The 19,985-nt window shown below is 33.6% G+C and overlaps 1 protein-coding gene across 1 annotated transcript in view; it reads right to left on the bottom strand.

The window, feature by feature from the left end:
- Positions 1-19,985, bottom strand: part of LOC129222863 (tyramine/octopamine receptor-like) — a 91,154-nt gene that overhangs the window by 27,052 nt on the left and 44,117 nt on the right. The window lies entirely within an intron of this gene.

Raw genomic sequence — 19,985 nt, 5'->3', positions numbered from 1 at the left:
TTGCTCTATTTTCTCACTTTTTCTAAGCATTACACTACGTGTACTTCGACTGCTTTTCATTTGGCCTTTTTTTTTTCTTTTTTTGAAATTTTATTACAAACATCAAAATCGTAAATTGTAAACCGTTCGGTTGATCCGAGATGAACTGTTATTTTTTCGGGCATTAAACAATGATACAATACACAATTTTATTGCGTCGGATATATCATTTTGATGACTCATTTTCTGCTAAAGACTAACGTAAAATTTTCCATGTGCCAAGCCTTATTCTACTTGTCATAACACTATCATTTAGCAGGTATGTAAATATTTATCTGATTTTTAAATTTAAATTTCATTAATTGAGTTTTCTAATGTTTTGAACCACATAAAAAAATCAACATGATTTTTAAAAATATTAAAAATCCTTAAATTATTAAAATAATATCTGCAAAGTAGTTGAAAGCTGTTTTGCTTTTTCCTGAATAACATGCGCCCCTCTTTAAATTTGAGTAGAATAGACCGGGGCACATATAAGCATTGGGCACGTTTACTCAGTGCCCTTTTTCCAAAACGAGTTATAACTGGAGAGCCAACAGTCATATCAGTTTGATACTGTTCCCTAGCCAATATTCTCACAAGTTTTTGATCGTCAGTCGAGCTTCGGTTTAGCATGCGGATAGGAAAATCTGTTTTTTTATCAAATTGAGTAAATTTTGTGTTGAAGGTTTTGAAGCTTATTGTGAGTAAATAATGCACAGTTAAAAACAAATAAACATATAAAAATTAGCAGAATTTCATCCTTTTTTGAGATTTGTATTTGTATGGATAGGAAAGTTGCTAAGTTTTCTTGCACGTTAAAAATAAATCCAAACTTGCCGACGGGACACGTTTAAGCATTTTTATTGGGGCACATTTACGCACGCTCTTACTGAGAATTACTACTCTATCTTACTTCTCAGCGGGCCTCGGACGCTTTTTCGCTCTGTACTGTTTCAAATCTTTAGTATTTTCAAGTAATTTAGTTTTGAAATCACCATTTATTTTAAATTAAGTAAAAGATTCGTATCTAGTAGCTTACAATAATATAGTGCTGTCTTTATGATTGTTCATCTTTAACTTTATACACTAATCAGCCTGTAATACGTTTTCTTTATTTTGAAGATAGTAAGGCATTTAGTTCAAAACACTAACAGAACCACGTTAAATGTCAAAATAATGAAAAAGCTTATCGATAATCCAAGTATTTTTCCCAGTAGGGCTTCCACATCGTTACATCTGTACTTCCCAATTTTGACCATTTGAAAAAGTAGGACCAAAGCTTAAGAACCAGGAAAGGGGAAAACAATCAGGATGCTCAGAATCCTAACTGATAGTCCGATCAAAGAAGCCGTCAGACAAGAGCAGTTAGAAGCTACAAAAAAAAAAAAAAAAAAAAAAGGCAGAACAAAACAAAAAGGAGAAATTACTTTAAAATTTACAAGTTTTTATTGAAGCAGAAATAGAAGACATAAAAAAAAAAAAGTATGAACCCAAAACCTGCGACAGGGAAAAAGTTAGTACACTCTGTTCAAAGGAAATAAATGAACTTTTCTGTTTACGAAGGAGATAATTGTGCTTGCATCTATTGTTTGAAAGTACACAATCAATCTTTAAAAGGACAAGACAGGATTCCATGTCTTAGATGTCAAAACGCAGTCCCATGACAAGTATGCGAAAAGAAGTACTTTATTTTTGTTAGTAAAACCTAACAATGATGAAGAAGATGACTAAATAGTTTCTGTTTTTAATTAGCAATGAGTCCTATGATTTTAGGGATATAAAATGTTCTTTAATTAATTGAGATTTTCTTAATTTTAGTGTTTTAAGAGAAGTAAAATATTTAAATTTGGTTAAATATATATTTTACTTACTCCCACTCATAAAACGTTTTTTTACGGTTGAAAACACAAGCTGAGCAACAACTGAATATAGAACTTGGCCTTTATTAACTGCTTCAAAAAACCACAATGTCTAAAATTTCCTAGGTTCAAACATAAAAATTAGAAAATTCATTGAAAAAAATCCTCGTAAATGTGCCCCGCTCTACCCTACTGTCACTTTGCACGATTTATTGCAGTTGGTTATCTTTCATCTGCCTAGCATTAACGTTGATCCCATTTAATATTCAGACATGACCCTACTAGATGCTGCTGACGGTTTCAGGCTTTGACAACTTATGACTTTTTTGTGTTAAATCGATGCAACTATGATCTGTTATGCATCCTCCAATCAATGTACGTGTAAAGTTTTGTTCATTTGTGACTGGACGTCGCTCATTTTGACCGCAAGAGGCGCTGAACAGAACCCTGCGTCCACCAATCAACGGCAACGTAATCGAAAACAAGGGTTCCCTGTAGCGCCCTCTTTGTTGCCATGACTTTCAGCTAGTGTCACGGCCTATTAGTGTAAGAAAAAATTAGTGGGGCCATGGTTCAGGTCACTACTGTCCCTCTTTTTTTTTTTCAAATTCTTTACGCGTGATATTTTTAAGTTTGCTCTTGTAGGAATAACATTTATGCTCGAGCTTGTAGTTTAAGTTTTAGTGATTCACTTACTTAACCGTCTATTAATAATTAGAAAATCGCCTGTCAAATTTCTATGACAGGAGAAAATTGCTTCAACATTTCAACGAAGCGGTTGCTTGTTTGGTAATGTTTTGATAATTTAAATTTAAACCCTAACTCCAATATATTAATCACTAAATCTCGTAGATAGCGTTAATTTATAACCATTTTTACGTTTCTTCATTCTCTTAAAATGCGTCGGGTAACTTAACTGTCTTACTTGTAAAATAGTTAAGTTACCGGATTCAATTCAGCCCCGTCAAGATAAAGCATTTCCCTGCATGTCAAATACTACCAAAAAATATTATCAAACTATCATGCCGTGTCACGAGTTTCATTGTTGATGACGTTAGCGTTTCTCGATCGTTCATTATTATATGTATGGCAGTGTCATCTTCTTTACATTAATAAATTTTCATTCTTCGTACACTATTTTAGAAAATTAAAAATTTGGAGTCATTATATTAAAACTAGAAAATCGCCAGTCAAGGTATGACGGGTGATAACGTGATACCTTGCTCTACATTTGAACGAAGCAATTTCCTGTTTGGTGATATTTTGATAGTTGCCATTTTAACCCTTTCTTTAGTGGATTAACCCTAAACTCCAGTAGATAGCGTTAGTTGCAGAACATTTTTTCGTTTCTTCGTTTGCCTAAAATTACAGTCTTATCAGTAAAACAGTTAATTTACCAGATCCAGTTTAGCCATGTCAAGTAGAGCATTTCCCTGCATATCAAACATTTTCAGAAAATATTATCAAATTTTCGTGCTGTGGCGCAAATTTCATTGTTGGTGAAGTTACTCGAAGTGAATTGGCTATTGTATACAAGGTAATTCGGAACAACGTGTCAGAAATGTGCATGGAGGTCAAGCATATAGTAATAAACAAGAATACTATAGAAACATAGGGGTCGCATGGGCAATCCTGACGCGCTACATGGGCTCAAAGACAGACACAGGAAAACGCAAAAACTGATAGAGAGAATGAAATTTTATTACAGAAAGGGACTCACAACTGATGCTTTCCGTTGCTTCAACCTGGCCAGCTATCTTCCCGACATTCAGCGCCCTCTTGCGAGTCTGGATTGCGCATGCGACACAATGTTCCTATATGATTCTTGTCTATTTCTATACGCCTGACCTCCATGCACATTTCTGACACGTTGTTTCGAATCACACTGTGTAAGAGTTTTTTTTTTTTTTTGTAAAATCAGGCTTAGCTGCAGAAAAGACTTGAGCGGTAGGAAAACGCTCTATTTTGGAACGTTCTGTTCTTAAATAACTATATCGTATTCCGCCATCTTGAAAGAATCGCATATTAACATTCACGTACGACTAATTTGCAATTTATGCACAAGATCCAAGTTTACAACCCGAATGCTACTTTGGTGGATAATAATGTCAATAACGATTATATGTTGTATGCTTAATTTCTAAAAGCAGATCTCCTCGGAATATTCCTAATCTCACATAATTGCAGTGTTAATTAGCATATTCCTCGGAGATCAATTAGGGAATCATTTGTTACTCGGGTCAATGGAGTTTCAGTTTTCATTAAACTCGATATTTGCCATTGAATTGCATTCAAAACGGTCACAATTGAAGTGACAAAGCTTTTATTTAGAAAGAAAAATCAATGGGAATGTGTTGCGTGTTCGAAAATAGGTAAACAAGGCAATGTAGTTAAGATAATAATAAAAAAATTAAAATTAATTAATTTGAATTCTGAACTTTTGAATTCAAATTACACTACTCGACATTGAAAATACAACACCAAGAAGGACTGGTCAGAAAGTGATGAAATTTGGAAAAAAGACAGAGACAGCAAGGAATAAAACATGATTTTAATTTCAAAATGATAGGCAGAATACAGAGCGAGAACGGCGTCGGCTCAGTAGGATGTAGGACCACCACGGACAGCGATACACGAAGAAACAGGTCTAGGCATAGAGTCAATAAGGGTGCGGATGGTGTCCAGAGAGATGGCTCTCCATTTCCTTTCAACCAATTGCCACAGTTCGTCTTCTGAACAAGGCAGGGACAGAGTCTGCAAACTGCGTCCAATCACATCCCACACATGTTTGATTAGTGACAGGTCAGGAGAGTATGGTGGCCGAGGAAGCATCTGCGTGCCTTGGAGAGCATGTTGGCAGTGAGAGCACTGTGTGGTCGGGCGTTATCCTGCTGAAAAATTGCATTAGGGAGCCCTTGAATGTAAGGGATTGCCACCGGCCGCAGCACATTATCCAAGTATCGTTGGGCACTCACACTGCCCTGAATACGAACTAGAGGTGATATGGCAGAGTATGCAATTGCGCCCCAAACCATTACGCCACGTTGACGTGCTGTGGGACGTTCCACAATTACTGCCGGATTAAATCTGTCTCCACGTCGACGTGACACACGTATGCGACGACTATCACTGGATAAACAGAAGCAGGATTCATCTGAGAACATGACATTTCGCCATTCTGTCATTCACGTCGCTCTAGTCCGGCACCATAGTAAACGTTGCTGTCTATGTTGTGGAGTCAATGGCAGTCTTCTTAGCGGACGCCGTGATTGCAGACCACGTGCGACCAAACGACGGGAAATAGTTCTGGTTGACACGGGAACATTCAGGTTATCTTGCACTTGCTGCAGAATCGAGGAACAAGTGACTTGTGGGTCTGCTACAGCTTGTCGGTGGATGCGTCGATCCACGCGTTCTGACGTCACTTTGGCTGCCCCTGCACCCCTCAATCTTGCCACATTTCGTTGTTCCAACTATCTTCGGCACATCCGATGTACCGTGCTCGCATCAAAGTGGGTAACAGCTGCGATTTGACGTACGGACCAACCTCCCCTTCTCAGTCCGATCACCATACCTCTCGTAAAATCGTCTATGTGCTGGAAGTGCCTTCGTTGACGGCGGCTTGGCATTCTCTCCTGTTACACGTATTCTCCAAGACAAAAACAAAATTTCTTCGATAATTCTCCAGTCAGAAATAACGAAACGAATATTGCCCATTCTGCAAGTTCCTTCCCTTATATCTTACTTCACGTGCGTCGGAGAGCTGCGCATTTCACATCATTTACATAACTCAGTGATGTACATCTACTCTAAAATTTGCATAAATTTCCGAACACTCCTTCTTGGTGCTGCATTTTCAATGTTGAGAAGTGTATGTTTTTCGCAATCACGAGTTGCGACAGGACCCTACTCATTAGAGTTACTGTTTCTAGAAACGGCTCCTGTTCCCCAAGCCTGCCCCTCCTCTTGGGCGGTTACGTATGTGTAGGCTTGTGTGTGTGCGTAAATCTGTGTGTATGCACGTTGGCCTGTGTGCGAGTGTGTGTAGGACATGGACGCCACCGACCAGGAGAAACGGTTTCCCCGGGGACAGTGCTCAGGATCAAAGTCTGCAGAGGACGGTGCGGTTGAAAAACGAATCAGACCTCAAGGGCGGTCAAATGAAAACAATTAGCATTCGCGATTGCTCAATAATTAGGCATACTAAATAGGGTAAGCATTCGGTTTTGCTTTTCAAATTGCAACAGAAAAATACTTATATTTTAATCTGCCTCTTATTCTAAGTACTGTAAATGTGATTGGACACAGGCGCAAGAAATTATACTTGCTGTGTTTCTCTTCAAAACTGTCGTACATAAATAAAAGTTAAGTAAATAACGTAGTTGGGACAATCTCAAGAATTACAAGTATTTATTTGTAGGAATTCTGTCGCTTCTGGTGTGCCATCACCCATGCGTTTATTAGTAGGCTAGTTAGGGTAGGCTATGTCAAAAATCTGGCTACAAATTTGGATGTTGTCGAATCAGCTAAATCTTAAAAATGAAACAGGAAAAAAAATCAAAAATGAACTCTTTATTTTTTAATTACACGATATTTGGCACATATGGGCGTAGGAAACATCAGCTGGCAAACAATATAATCCGAATCATGTGTGATTGCCACATAATTTTAAGTGTATAAGGCTGCAAACTATTCTTTGAAAATTTCTATCTAGGGAAAAAATATTTTTTTCTCCCTGCAACAATTGTGCAGGAAATATTACGAGGCCGGAAAGTAAGGTCTTTTTTTTTAAAACAAATAAAATTTTAAATGTTTGAATTTCTAATCAACGATGTAACTAAACTCGTTATCAATAACCTATACCATGTAGTGAGCAAATTTTCGATCCCGGATAGATGGAAATTAATCGGGTGTGAAGCAAAATATATAGAGAGGGGAATTTGGATACCGGAAAGATGTCAGATATAGATCGAAATGAAAGAAAATCAGATGGTGTAATGCCAGGTGAGCGTGGTATGTCAACCGCTCACCACAGTTCATTAATTTTTTGAGAGTTCACTTTGAGTATTGTCGTAGTGTATTATCATGTTTCAGGATTACTTCTTTAGTGATAATTGTGAAAATAGTCTCGTCATAAATTAAAGCATCTGATTTACCTTTTTTTCTGATCGCCAGAACACTACTTTTTATAATAGAAAAAACTTGAAATTTTGATTTGTATCCAAGATGCCCTTTCTAGGTATTGTTCTAAAAAAAAAAAATCAAATGATATTTACTTATCTGAGACTGAAAATTTGCATGATAGACAGCAATCTGCTGCTGATAATGAGGGTAATAACATTGTTGGCTAAAAATAAAAAACGTTTTAAAAACCTTTAAAAAAACGACAGTACTTTCCGGTTTTCCTATTATTTTACTTCTTGAATATCTTCAAAATATAAATATTGATTAAACATGAAATTGGTATGCTGATAGAAAAGCAAATTCTATGAAATAACTTTACCGGGCTGTAAACAAAAAAATTATATAGTTAACTACTGTCTAGAACAGTTTCTGAACTCGGTTAATCTGTAATGTTTTGACGTTTTGGTTAATACCTATATGCATTAAAATAACTTTTACTTTATAACCATGAAACGGTCAGGTATCAATCAAAAGTATTGAAATGCATAAGCATTTTATGTCCTTTCTTAATTAACTAAAATATTTGTATGGTTAAGGGTTCGATGTAAATCAGGCAAATCATTTGCAAGAAAAAAAATGAGCGAATAAATAGTATTAATAACGAAAAAAATATAATGAAATCAGTAATAAATGGTTAATATATGCAACGGCCTTTTTTAAGTTAAATATTTAATTTTATTAAAATACAGTTAGGAATACTAGTTTAGTTTAAGTATATTAAAGTCGTTAATAACTGTTACAATTTATAATGGCTTTTTATCTCTATGATTCTAGTTTAAATGCAAAACTTTCATAAACTACAACTATAATGCGTACATAAATCATCCAAACTGTTTTCCAAAACTAATAAACTACTTTATTTGTTTCATTCCTTTTATCTATTGCCAAAAAAAAAAAAGAATCAGAACTAGGAAAAGCGACGTGATTATCTGATTTTCTTTTCTAGTAATTGTCTAAATTATGTTTCCCTTGAAAAACAAATGCATGTATGTGAGTCTACCCTAAAGCAATAATTTGGTGTTCGTTTTCTAAAAAAGTATTGATTTATACCATGCGTTTTATTTTCTTTGGAAACTTTCAGTGTTGTTCCAGAATTCCTTTTATTTAATTTTCGACTTCAAATATTTTATCTTTTTGACTTAAATTGAGTTTGCAATCAGGAAAGTGTTGCGAATAATTTGTCAGGGTACTTATTGATTTATTTTAGTTTTCAAAGTCAAAATATTTTGTTGCTTAAAAAGTTCACGATATTCATAAAGTTAAAAAAAAAACTATGATGCTTGTCTTGAGAGATTGTTGGTTTTCTTCTGGGGAAAATTTTACTTACATTTTTTTTCATCTTATTTACTAAACACTAGAAAGACGGAGGGGCCTGTGTGGCCCCTCGCGTAGGGTGTTGTTTAATAACTCGGATAATATCTAACGGAACTTAATGGAATTTTCTGACTTTTCATTATATGACACTATTCGAATGCTTGTTTAATCATTTAATCATTCGCCTCATAGTACTGTTAATATTGATCCTTATACCTAGAAAGACGGGAGGGGCCACAGTGGCCCCTAAGCATTTTGACAATTAAAAAATTTATTTTTTTCCTTTCTCCTAATTGTTGTAGCATAAAAAAATGCCATTCACTCTAGTTTAACCTCTAACTTCCTCTTTATGCACCCGGTTGGATATCCAAATGCTATAAACAGTACCGACTGCTTACCATCCTAACGGTGGCCATTGCTCTTAGAAAGGAAAACTAATTCAACCTTTTGCCCTGTATAGAGAGAAAAACTAAAAATAATTAAGTACTAAGTTTTTATTTAGTCATGAAAGAAGGTGTATCAGGCATGTGGACTCCCTCAGGAATTTTTTTTAAAAACAATTCACATTAAAAATGGGTAGGGGCCGCACTGGCCCCTTCAGTCTTTCTAGGCATACAGAAAATGTCAGTCGTTCTAGTGTTAAATTCAGAGCACATAAATTTAAAACTTAGTTTGTTTGTAGTTGTTGACAATTCTCATATGTTACAGAAATGCGTTCAAATACTTTTGTTAAATAATTGGCAGTTATATTTTTTACACATTTTAATACACATATGTGAAATTATTGCCAATTTCACATTGCTGATTATTTTGAATGAGAAACATTTTTAAAGCGATACTCAATTCTACTTTAATTGAGTTTAACTGCTCATGCTATTTATCAAAGAAGGAGTTTTATCATTCAAATGTAAACTTATTTGACATGAGATATAGAGAAAAATGTCCAAACGGAAAAGATAAAATGATTTAGTCAGACAAATAAAATGTTCGAAAGAAAAAGGAAACTCAATCCATTTTCTTTAAAAAATAGTTCTTAGACTATTGGAAAACAAGGTTGTGGGGCAAAAAAAAAAAAAAAAAAAAAAAAAATGAATTTTGACATCTGGAATTTAAATTTTGTTTTTCGCAATCAGGAGTGTGTTTGGGTGTGTAGGCGTGTGTGTTTGTGTCTATGTGCAGGCATGAGTGTATGTGTATGTGTGTGTATGTGTATAGGTGTGTGTGTGGGTAGGTGTGTATGGGTAGTTGTGTATGTGTCTGTAGGTGTGTATGTGTGTGTAGGTGTGTATTTATGTGTTTGTAGGCGTGTATGTGTGTGAATGTGTGTGTGTGTGTGCAGGTGTGTGTAAGTGTGTGAATGTGTGCGTAGGATATAGACGCAACCTGGAGTCTTTGCTCGGTGGAGGAGCAGCATCGGGAGGAGCCGGTCGACGGTGGTGTTGCAGAGGGAGGCGGAGGGAAATAAAATTATAGGAACATCAAAACAGTCAAACGAGAACAGTAAGCAAAGTGATTGCTCAAAAAAAAAACTCGTTCTGAAAAAGAAGCTAAATCCACGTTTTTAACTAATGATTATGTACAATGGGATGCTCATATAAAACAAAGAATTTTACAGGTGTAATTGTAAAACTCATCACGCTTAAAATTTAAAACTTCACAAATGAGGTAATGAGAAGCAAAGAGATGTAAGTTTCAAAATTAAAAATGTGCAAAAACCAGCTCGAATGGTACGTGAATATCTCCTCAGTCTTAAAGCAAGAGATGGAGCCAGTAGCACTGATACGCGTAGCTGTACAGTATGCTAAAGGAAAACTTTTCAATGAAAACCTACCTAAGAATTTTAATACGCGGTTTACTAAAAACTTTAAATTGTCGACATACACATAAAATAGTAGATTACGTGTCATAATGATGTATAAGCTAGATTATTGTTAAAGTATCATTAAAATAAAATCAGTAAATTATTCGTGAAAGATTATCAAACATCCATACATTTATACATACAAACTGTTGCTTTTACAATGGTAGTAAGATGAACCGTCAATAATGACGACAACTCGATTCATTTTGGGAGTAATGATGATAAGGAGTGATATACGTATGTTTATAACACTGACATTGTGTGCATCAACGAGAAACCAGATGTTCCCAGATCTGCCTACATTACCGTTTTCGAATATTTTACCGTGTGTTGCACTGCAATTTTTGTTTCCCAAAACATGCTAATACATTTGATAAAAAAATGATCGTTACAAATATATGGGTTCCTTTTCATATTCTTCTAAGTGATACTAAATAATTGAAGTGTGATCTTTAAGTCTATTCATGCTAGTGGATGTTTGGCTTTCGTAACACATTGTTCAAATATTATCTTTTACCAAAACGCCTCAAAAATAATTGAAATAATCTATTTTTATCCTTTGTGAGAAATAGTTCAAATAATATTTTTACTAAAACTTTGCAAAAATAATTATTTATTTTTCTAATCTAATTTTCTTAGACAAAAAAGGAAGTATTGTATTCGCAAAAAATATTCACTCAAAAATCGACCTTAATTTCCATTTTTTTCACCCCCGAATGAATGTTGTTTTCTTTCGACCCGACCAGACGTGGGTATATGCCTAGGAGCCTACAGCAACCCGAAATATCCATTTTGACGACTCCCGAGTTTATTACAACGAATTTTTTCGTGACGTCCGTATGTACGTATGTATGTGTGTATGTGTGCATGTATCTCGCATAACTCAAAAACGGTATGTCCTAGAAAGTTGAAATTTAGTACGTAGACTCCCAGTGGGGCCTAGTTGTACACCTTCCGTTTTAGTTGCACTCGGATGTTCCTAAGGGGGTCTTTTGCCCCTTTTTTCGAGGGGAAATCATTGTTAATTTCGATGTAAACTTAAGTGGTGTTATAATTTGTCGAACACTTGGCAATATATCGCCAGTCTGTTTCGTCGCCAAGTTTTGTCGCCAACTTGACGACAAATTTGGCGGATTTTTTTTTTTTTAAATCTGGTTTCAATTTGGCCACTGTTGGTGATATTTAGAGAGTAAACAATTGAGTCACATTGAAATTGCCAATAATGAGGAAATGACATTAAATTGGAGTAAAAGGGAGTCATGTGATGCACACATCAGCTCGTTGTGTATTAGTATTTCTAATATAATTTTAAAGTTTTCCGCTTCACTGACTTTATACTGGGTTTAAACTCTCAAGATGGTTATTCCTGTGATTTATATGTTTTACAGTTGAGTAAATTATCCTAAAACAATTATGATTGCTAATGAGGGAACTGACTTATTTGATGTATGTTCACAAGAGTAAACACAAATTTATGATGCAATTCATCGCAGAAACTATATTCATAAATCAACCGCTCGGACGCTAAAACTTTATGTTTGAAGTTATCTTAATGACTTGGAAAATTGCTAAGCTACTTCTCCATCCCGCTGTTAGGGAAATCTCTGAAGTTATTTACTAGTTCATTGGTTTTTATTCCTTCTGGGGCATAGTATTAATTTGAAATGGTTTGGTTAACGTATTCCATACTGGATAATCTTGGCGATACAGAGTGCTGTATTTGTAATGACAAAGGAGAAATAAAAAAAAGAAAAATGCCAAGGGTAAAATAAGGTGAAAACGCTTTACTGCTCAAAATAGGAACTAATATTCATTAGGAACTGGTTTATAACTATTGAAACTCAAGCTATTAAAAGTTTTCGTTGTTGTTGAAAGTTTGAAAAGGTTTTATGGGCTGTTTTTTTATTAGCAGTCTTTGTTTCAGTTGATTTGTGAATACCGATCTTGCAGACTGCAATAGAGGAGGAATTCAGCATTAGGTATTTAAAAAAAAAAAACAAACAAATAAATAAATGAACTAGCTTAATAATAACAATAATATTGATAACAACAATAATAATAATGCTAATAAGAAATAATTACAAAAAATAATTACAAAAACAAAAAACAAGCGTTGATAATGAAGGCCTTTCAATTGTGTGTCACAATCGAAAGAGTGAGATAAGAGGTAATAGGCAGTAGCATGAACATCTGGAGCCAATTTGTCTAAAGTGATTATGTTCAGCTTTGAATAAAAAATGTAAAAAACTTTGGCAGTTATGAACTAAAGTTGAGAGACCAAGCAATTTTGAAGAGATGAGATGAATCAATGCTACGTTACGATAGAACAGCTACGAAGGACATAATTACGCTACAGAGCGAGGATGGAGAATACATTCGCGAAATGTAAGTACAGTATAAGCTCGTTTATCCAGACTAACTGGAACTAAATGTAATCTGCATAAACGAAAATCCGGATAATTTGAGTACATGTGAGGCAGTGAGAATCAAAGGGTTGTAAGTTGCCATTTTCAAGTTTTGAGTAAAACGCATTTAAATATAATTTCCTAGGTAGCCTTCATTGATTTTTTTTCTAAATCATTCTGTACAGCTGTACCTACCAGGGCTACTAGTACTATCTCTTGCTCTAAGACAGAGAAGATTTTCTCCTACTATTTGCACTGGTTATCTCCAAGTTTTTAATTTTGCCACTTACATCCCTTTGCTTCTCACTTCCTTATATGTAATAAGCAAAACGCTATCTTAAAATTGCGCGCTTATGTTTAATTGTAGCAAAAAGTGATGCTTTGTAACTAAATTACATAACTTTTATCATTAATAGTTCAGCTGCAGTGGTCTCGGAGTGACTTTTCAAGTACGCTTAGTTTGTTAGATTACCATAATTTTTTTACGACGTATTTGCGAAAAGTCCATTTTATGAAAATTAAAAGCAAATATTTGGCGCACTTATAACTGCATCATTGATAAACTAATTGAAGATTATTATTTAAGTCATTTTTTTTTTAAATTTGTTTTTACTCTAGAAATTTAGTCCGGATAAAGAGGCGCCGGAAAAACAAGGTTCTACTGCATCATTTATTGTCAAACGGACACAAAACATAATAGAGTGGAGAATGAATTTCAAAGGAGGTAAGAGATGTTTACAATTTATTTGTGATATACACGAATAGTAAAATGAAATTTTCTAATCCAAACACTTTAACACAAATATTACGATGAGGGCGAGATACTGAAGATATCACAGACAACATTGTCGAATGCAGCATTTATCAGTTAGAGTACATATAGAGAGGAAGAGAAAGTGTTCAATAGAAAAGGAAACAAAATGTCTCAGAAATTATCTCAGAAATTATAACATTTTCACCATCGACTTAAAAGCAAACTACACCCACGGAAATACATTGAGATTGGAGATGCAAAGGTGGATTGTGATCTTTAGTTAATAATATGCATCAAAGATGTGTATCACACAACTGATATCCACTGAGTTTCTCAATAAATACATTATCGTCTTAGTAAGTCGTCTGCCCTGGTTAGAACAAGCACAAAACTTTTGCTATTTTCTACAGTTGTTATCTTATTCGAGCGTTTAAACATTTTCCCTTCAATTTAGTCATAATTTTGTTAATATAGTCTTTAAGGCAACAATGGAGTCTTAAAAAGGCAAAAAATCGACCAAAATTTTTATATTCCATTTTTTCTCTTATATTAATCTTTGAACTGTTGTCTAGTTATAGCAAAAAAAAAATTAATTCAAACGATTTTTAAAGAAGTTATAAGCTGTTCTGTCACGTGATATTGTACATTTTGAGAACGAATGTTTCATTTAAATGCAAATATCTCGTAATTGTAAAATTTCAATTCATATAAATCTTTCAAATGCTCCCTGCAGACCAGGCTTTGTTTAATTACTTTGAATATTTTTCAGATTGATCATGAGATACAAATTGAAAAACATTAGGGATCAAATTTTCAAAACAATTATTTCTTTCTTTATAAAAAAAAAATCAGGCTTGAACCTAATTTTTTAGAAAAATTCGAAATTTTTTTTTAAAAAACTTTGTTTTTGACACCTTTTAAACAAAATATTGTGGCTAATGGAATTTTTCTCTGCAAGTTGTCTTTGAATATGACTTATGCATCTAGAAAAATTGAGAAAATCAAGTAAAAAATGGTGCTCACGGAGTGATTTTTGTGGTTCAAATATTTACGATTAAAAATATAATACACTCTGTATTTTAAAATCTCTATTCAGAGTTTTTCAACAAAACTTTAAATATTACAGAAAGGTCTATAACTCATAAAAATTTCAAAACTATATCATCAAATTAAAATAAAAATGATTTTCTTACTCCATTGTAGACTTAATCTTTATTGATTTATGTCATTTGCTCATCTTCATTGCCTCCTTTGCATACTTTTACCTGTAAGTTATACCGGTTAATGTGGTTGAAGTGCCTCATTTTTCAGAATAAACTTTGATCTGGCTCAAGTAAAACTATAAAAATAAAACTTTTAAAATTTTCAAAAAAACCCCACCATTTCCAATAAATTAATAATTGAATATGCATACCTTGCGCATGCAAAGAAACGGCGTTACAAGGAACGCCTTTTTCAGTGCAAAAGAAGTAAGCTTATGAATAAAAAAATAATCAATTTGTCAGATGTCTTTCATCCATGAGTTCACTTCTCAACACTTGTCTATAGTAATCTGCAAGTTTACACATTTAACCGTTGTTAGGTCTTGTTTTGCGTTTGCAACATTTTTGATTTACTATTGCACTAGCACAATCACATTTAAATACCGCATATTGGTAATGTAGCTTTGACCTCCATCGATGCTGCATTTAAATAGCATATTACAGAGGAACGATATTTGTATTATTAGTTAAGAGAAATAAAAAACATTATTTTTATGACAAAATGTGTAAAAGAGATTACTAATGCGAATAATAGTTTCAAGCCCTACAAAAAGTCATTTTTCATAAATGTCTTTAAAGTCTTTAAAATCTTGATGAGATTTTGCGTATCTATTCCTTTTAAATACTCTTTAATTGGTTTGTGGAGTTTTAACTTACATTGCTATGTTTATACGAAAAGCTTATATATATATATATATATATATATATATATATATATATAATTAAGCAATGCTTAAATGCTGTTTAAAAATAATACATTTGATAATTATCACTGAAGGTAAACCTTAGGAGAAAACAGAAATTGCTAAACCACATTTTAGTAGAAAACAATGTGTAAAAAAATGAGTAATTTACTGTATAATTCATCATGATGCTAAAATCTTTAAGCGGTGCAATATTTTTGAAGTCATTTGCTTTGTTTGCATGAACTTCAGCTAATCATCGTTTTCCCTGGTGCTTTACTTCACATAATGCTACGTTTGTAAAAGTAAAAAGTAAAAAAAAGTACATTGATCTCATGAGCCTCAAACTATTTTTTCTTGAAAATTTTAAGTACTTCCCCGAGTTCATTTCCATTATTACTCGTTTGTCCTCTCAATGGAACAGTTGGAGTTTTAAAATGCTGTTTTTTTTCTCCAAAATAGCCTTTATCTTTGTTGAAAGATGTATGTAATGTAAATTTATTAATATTTGATGTTTAATTTCTAATGTGGAGAAAGGTTTTTTTTAAGGAAAAAAGTCATTTTTAAACTTTTCTAGTAATAATATAATGCTTTTCTTAGTTCTCACTGTGATAAAAGCTTCACTAATTACCGCAATCGGTAGAGTTATATATCTGTCAAACTAAAATCCTCGAAAATAGTTGTTGAAAGGATAACTAGTATGAAAAAAAAAAAAGAGGGAAAATGTGTTAAAAATTCTTATTAGGGTAACGGCACCAGAAACAGAGAAGGGTCCAGTAACAGACAATCGTAAGTTTGGATTTAAATAATAAAAATTTTAGACGGGAAAAACTGGTTTTGCTGCGACCCATGAATACGTTGCAACCATCTAGTGTTGTCTACGTCAATTTTATGAGCCAGTTGGTATTTACAAGGCAGTGGTGGAAAATTATGAACAGTCCCCATGAGATCAGCTGGTATTTCATGTTCATTTGAAATAAATAAGGCTTTAGTTCTAAAAAATAAAGAACTTCTGCATATTTTGAAGAGAAAAGGAGAATTCTGTCCAATACTCATCTTTTCCTTATCATATCTGTTACTGGGTATCATCAGCATTCCCGGTGTCTGTTACTAGGGATCGGACTTTTTTTTCGAAACTGAGCAAATAAACGAAAAGACAACTAATTCAGAGTATCCAGAAGCATCTAAGCGTTAGATGAGATGTAGTTGCATGAGATAAAAATTGTTTTAAAAGTCTAAATACATTAAAAGGCTCAGAAAATTGAGTAAACCTGAGAGCGATGTCTTAAGTACATCTTTTACTGGTGCCGATACCCTATATGTTATTTTACAAGAGTAATGTTTGATACAATTTTTGTAACCAACACAACTGATTAGTGTTCTATGTTTTTTTTTTTCGTATTGAGAATTTTCCTCCTTCATCTCCTATGATAACCTTTAGAATCTGCAAGTTCCGATATTTTTCATTTTTAATTTGACTGGCTCAAAAAAAAAGAAAAAAAAACCTTTAAAGTTCCTAGCAAACTATGGACAGCTAGAGTCAGCTTAATACTTACAGTAACGTATCTGACAACAATCAGCAAAGTTTCTCAGCATAGTCAGTAACCTTTATCAAGGTAACCTGCAATCCTTCTGAAAATTTTCAAAGTCAGTCAGGAAGTTTTCAAAACGTTTATACGCTTAAAGTAACGCCATGGCAATTTTCCCAAGAAGGGTCCTAAAGCATTTCAGGAAGCATGGCCAACCTAAGGCAAGCAAAAACCGAAGAGCTTATTTGCTAGCAAAGCGCTGTTTACATTCTGTTTCCACGATTGGGAGGCTAAACCCCTACTAACAAAGCTAAGTATGTTACAAATATTTTTCACAGAAGTGAAAGATTTGCATTCATGCAACTTGCAGTAATTCAGGAGACTTTTCGCGAATGATACTTGCTTTACACTAAAAAGTGGTGAACACCCGTAATATCCCGTAACGCTGATATAAATACCTAATATGTGACTACATGCAATGTTACGACAGTCCAGTTATGACATCCAGAGACTGCAGTTTTGTCCTTGTTATGAACTCGTCAGTCTTGAGTAGTGAATAACCGAGCTAGAGGCGGATATCATCTCATTCAAGCTGATAGTGCCATCAAACGAGTAGTTAGAGTAAGTTTAGCTCATCATTGAGTGCCAGCATTCACGGTGCGGTTCAACATGTAAATTGAAGGCAAAGCGTAGGGATTGGAGCTGATAAGTCCACAACAAGTCTTTTGACGTGGTAACAGGGCTGTCAGTATATAGCAGGTAGTTCCGTCTTAGCCCTGGGTTAAGGCCGGTAACTTACTTCTTAATAACATGTGACTTTTCTAAAATTTCATACAGTTTAAGCCAGATAATACGGAGAGCCGAAAAGTTCCTAGTTGTAGAAGCGTATCCTATTGTAGTCTAAATCATGAGTTTCTTCCATTAAATTATTTATTTACAATATTTTTGCAGTTTGCGGAGATATATAAAAAAAAAGTTACATTAGATAAAAAAAGAAAACCCTCACCTGTTGGAAATAACCTGTTGGATGTCTCGTTCAAGGTATAAAATCCTATACAATGAATCCATTAATCGAGAAGGAGTTTCGTTATTAGTTTATATCACGGTCATGTTATCATTCTATAAAAGCATGAACATTCTATATATATATATCTTTTACAGCCTTTTATTTTGACTGGCATTTAAGAAGTTCTAGAATTAAAATATTCGAGGAAAAATAGAACGAATAAATATTATTATGTATCAAAATAAATATTTTGGTAAAATAAAACAAGATATATCAACAGATAATTTTATTCTAGACATAAATAGCTCTTAGAAAATCAACACTTAAAGTAGATCTATTATATATATATATATATATATATATATATATATATATATATATATATATATATATATATATATATATATATATATATATATATATATATTTATACACAGTTAAAATAAAGCGAAAAAGAAGCGAGCGATAACTCATTTAATATGTAACACAATTGAACACTTCTCTGTATTAAAATTATTTTTTAGCAATTTCCTAGCTTAGCTTTATTGTACAAATACTTTCCTTTCTTTCTGCTCGTAGTGACAACGACAGCGTAAGAAAAAGATTTGGCGGATCGCACTGCGGTTTCTTTTCTTTGTTAATGACGTATAAAATATCTCAGTTTCTCATTTTTATAAACTTTCATTTCCAAATAATACTTCGCTTATTCTTTTCCTCAAGGAATTCAGCTGCAGTGAAAGATAAAGACTCTCAAGAAAAATATTAATAAAGAAAAAATAACTAACTCCACTCCAGTTTCATTCATATTGAACTTTTTACTGACTGAACTATTTAAACGCTTAAATATTTTTTTGGATGAAAAATTAAACTTATTGTTGGAAAAACAAATAAAATAAAAAATGAATTAAAATATTTTTGTATTTTCTCAATGGTATGTTAAAAGATTTTTTCATAAGAATATACTCTAGAGGCTCTTGCAGAAAACACAACCAAGTGTGAAGGTAAAGATTGGATTATCTTTGCTTGCTCGAAAATAAGGAAAGAGACCCAAGACATTACAAAATCTCTCTTTTTTTCTCTCTACATTTTCTCAATTATACCTAAAAGCAGTATAAAGCGCTAATATCGCAAAGGAGCGAAATCCCTCCGATATACTTTTGATAGGTTAATGAGATAAAAGAGTCGCATTGAACTCAAAATAAATGGATTACGTTCATTGATATTTAAAAGAGAAACAAATTGAGCTCTGTTTCTATTTTAATGAAAACTGCATGCTTGTTTTATCGTACTTCGTTCTGCTGCACTATTAAAAACTAAAAGAGGAAGGGAGAAGGAAAGGTGTGCAAGTAGACTCATGAGTTTTTTAGCCAAATGAGTTTAAAATTCATATTCTTGCTAGAATTTCAGTGATTTGTTTTTCTAAAACATGTTGTGCAACATAACTTAAAAAACCTAATAAGGGGTTTTAAAACCATTTGCTTTGGCTGTCTCCAAATCTTAATCCAAATCTAATCCATGCGATTCGTTGAATCAATGTTTCGAAAACGTTGCCTGTCGATTATGTGACTGGTGATTTTCTTCGCTCGAGGCAGCTCAGTTGAATCAACTTATCCTCTAATGAGCCAAATGTATTCAAGAAGCTGCTCTACGACGGTGGTAAAACTGAACCGAGCTGACTTTTAACTAAATTACTTGTGGGTAGAGTAAAAGCTTCTCATTGCTCTGATGAGTTGATATACGTGCCTAACGTGACTGTTGAGTTGAGTGCCTTGTGAAGAATGCTGGGCGATTCCTTCACCTTCCTACCAGGTTACACTTACTGGTAACCACCCTTTGAATCGACTAAGCCGCTCAGTTTGTAGATTGCCTAAAATATATTCGGTACAAACACGAAAATTTTCCAAATTGATATGGATCATACAGCAATTTTTATATTATATGAAAAAGAATTGATGTTGTTCATATTGCGCAAATGTGTTTTTTAAGAATATTCCTTATTCACGCAACTTAGAAGAAAGATTTACTTCACATCCGACTATCTTCTCTCTCTTAAAGAGAGAGAGAGTCGTTTGCGAGGAGGAGGTCAAAGAAAAAGTTTTAATTTATG

Source organism: Uloborus diversus, chromosome 5, assembly GCF_026930045.1.
Source record: "Uloborus diversus isolate 005 chromosome 5, Udiv.v.3.1, whole genome shotgun sequence".
Taxonomy (NCBI): domain Eukaryota; kingdom Metazoa; phylum Arthropoda; class Arachnida; order Araneae; family Uloboridae; genus Uloborus; species Uloborus diversus.
Note: the sequence above shows the minus strand (reverse complement) of the source record. Positions and strands in the feature narration are given on the sequence as shown.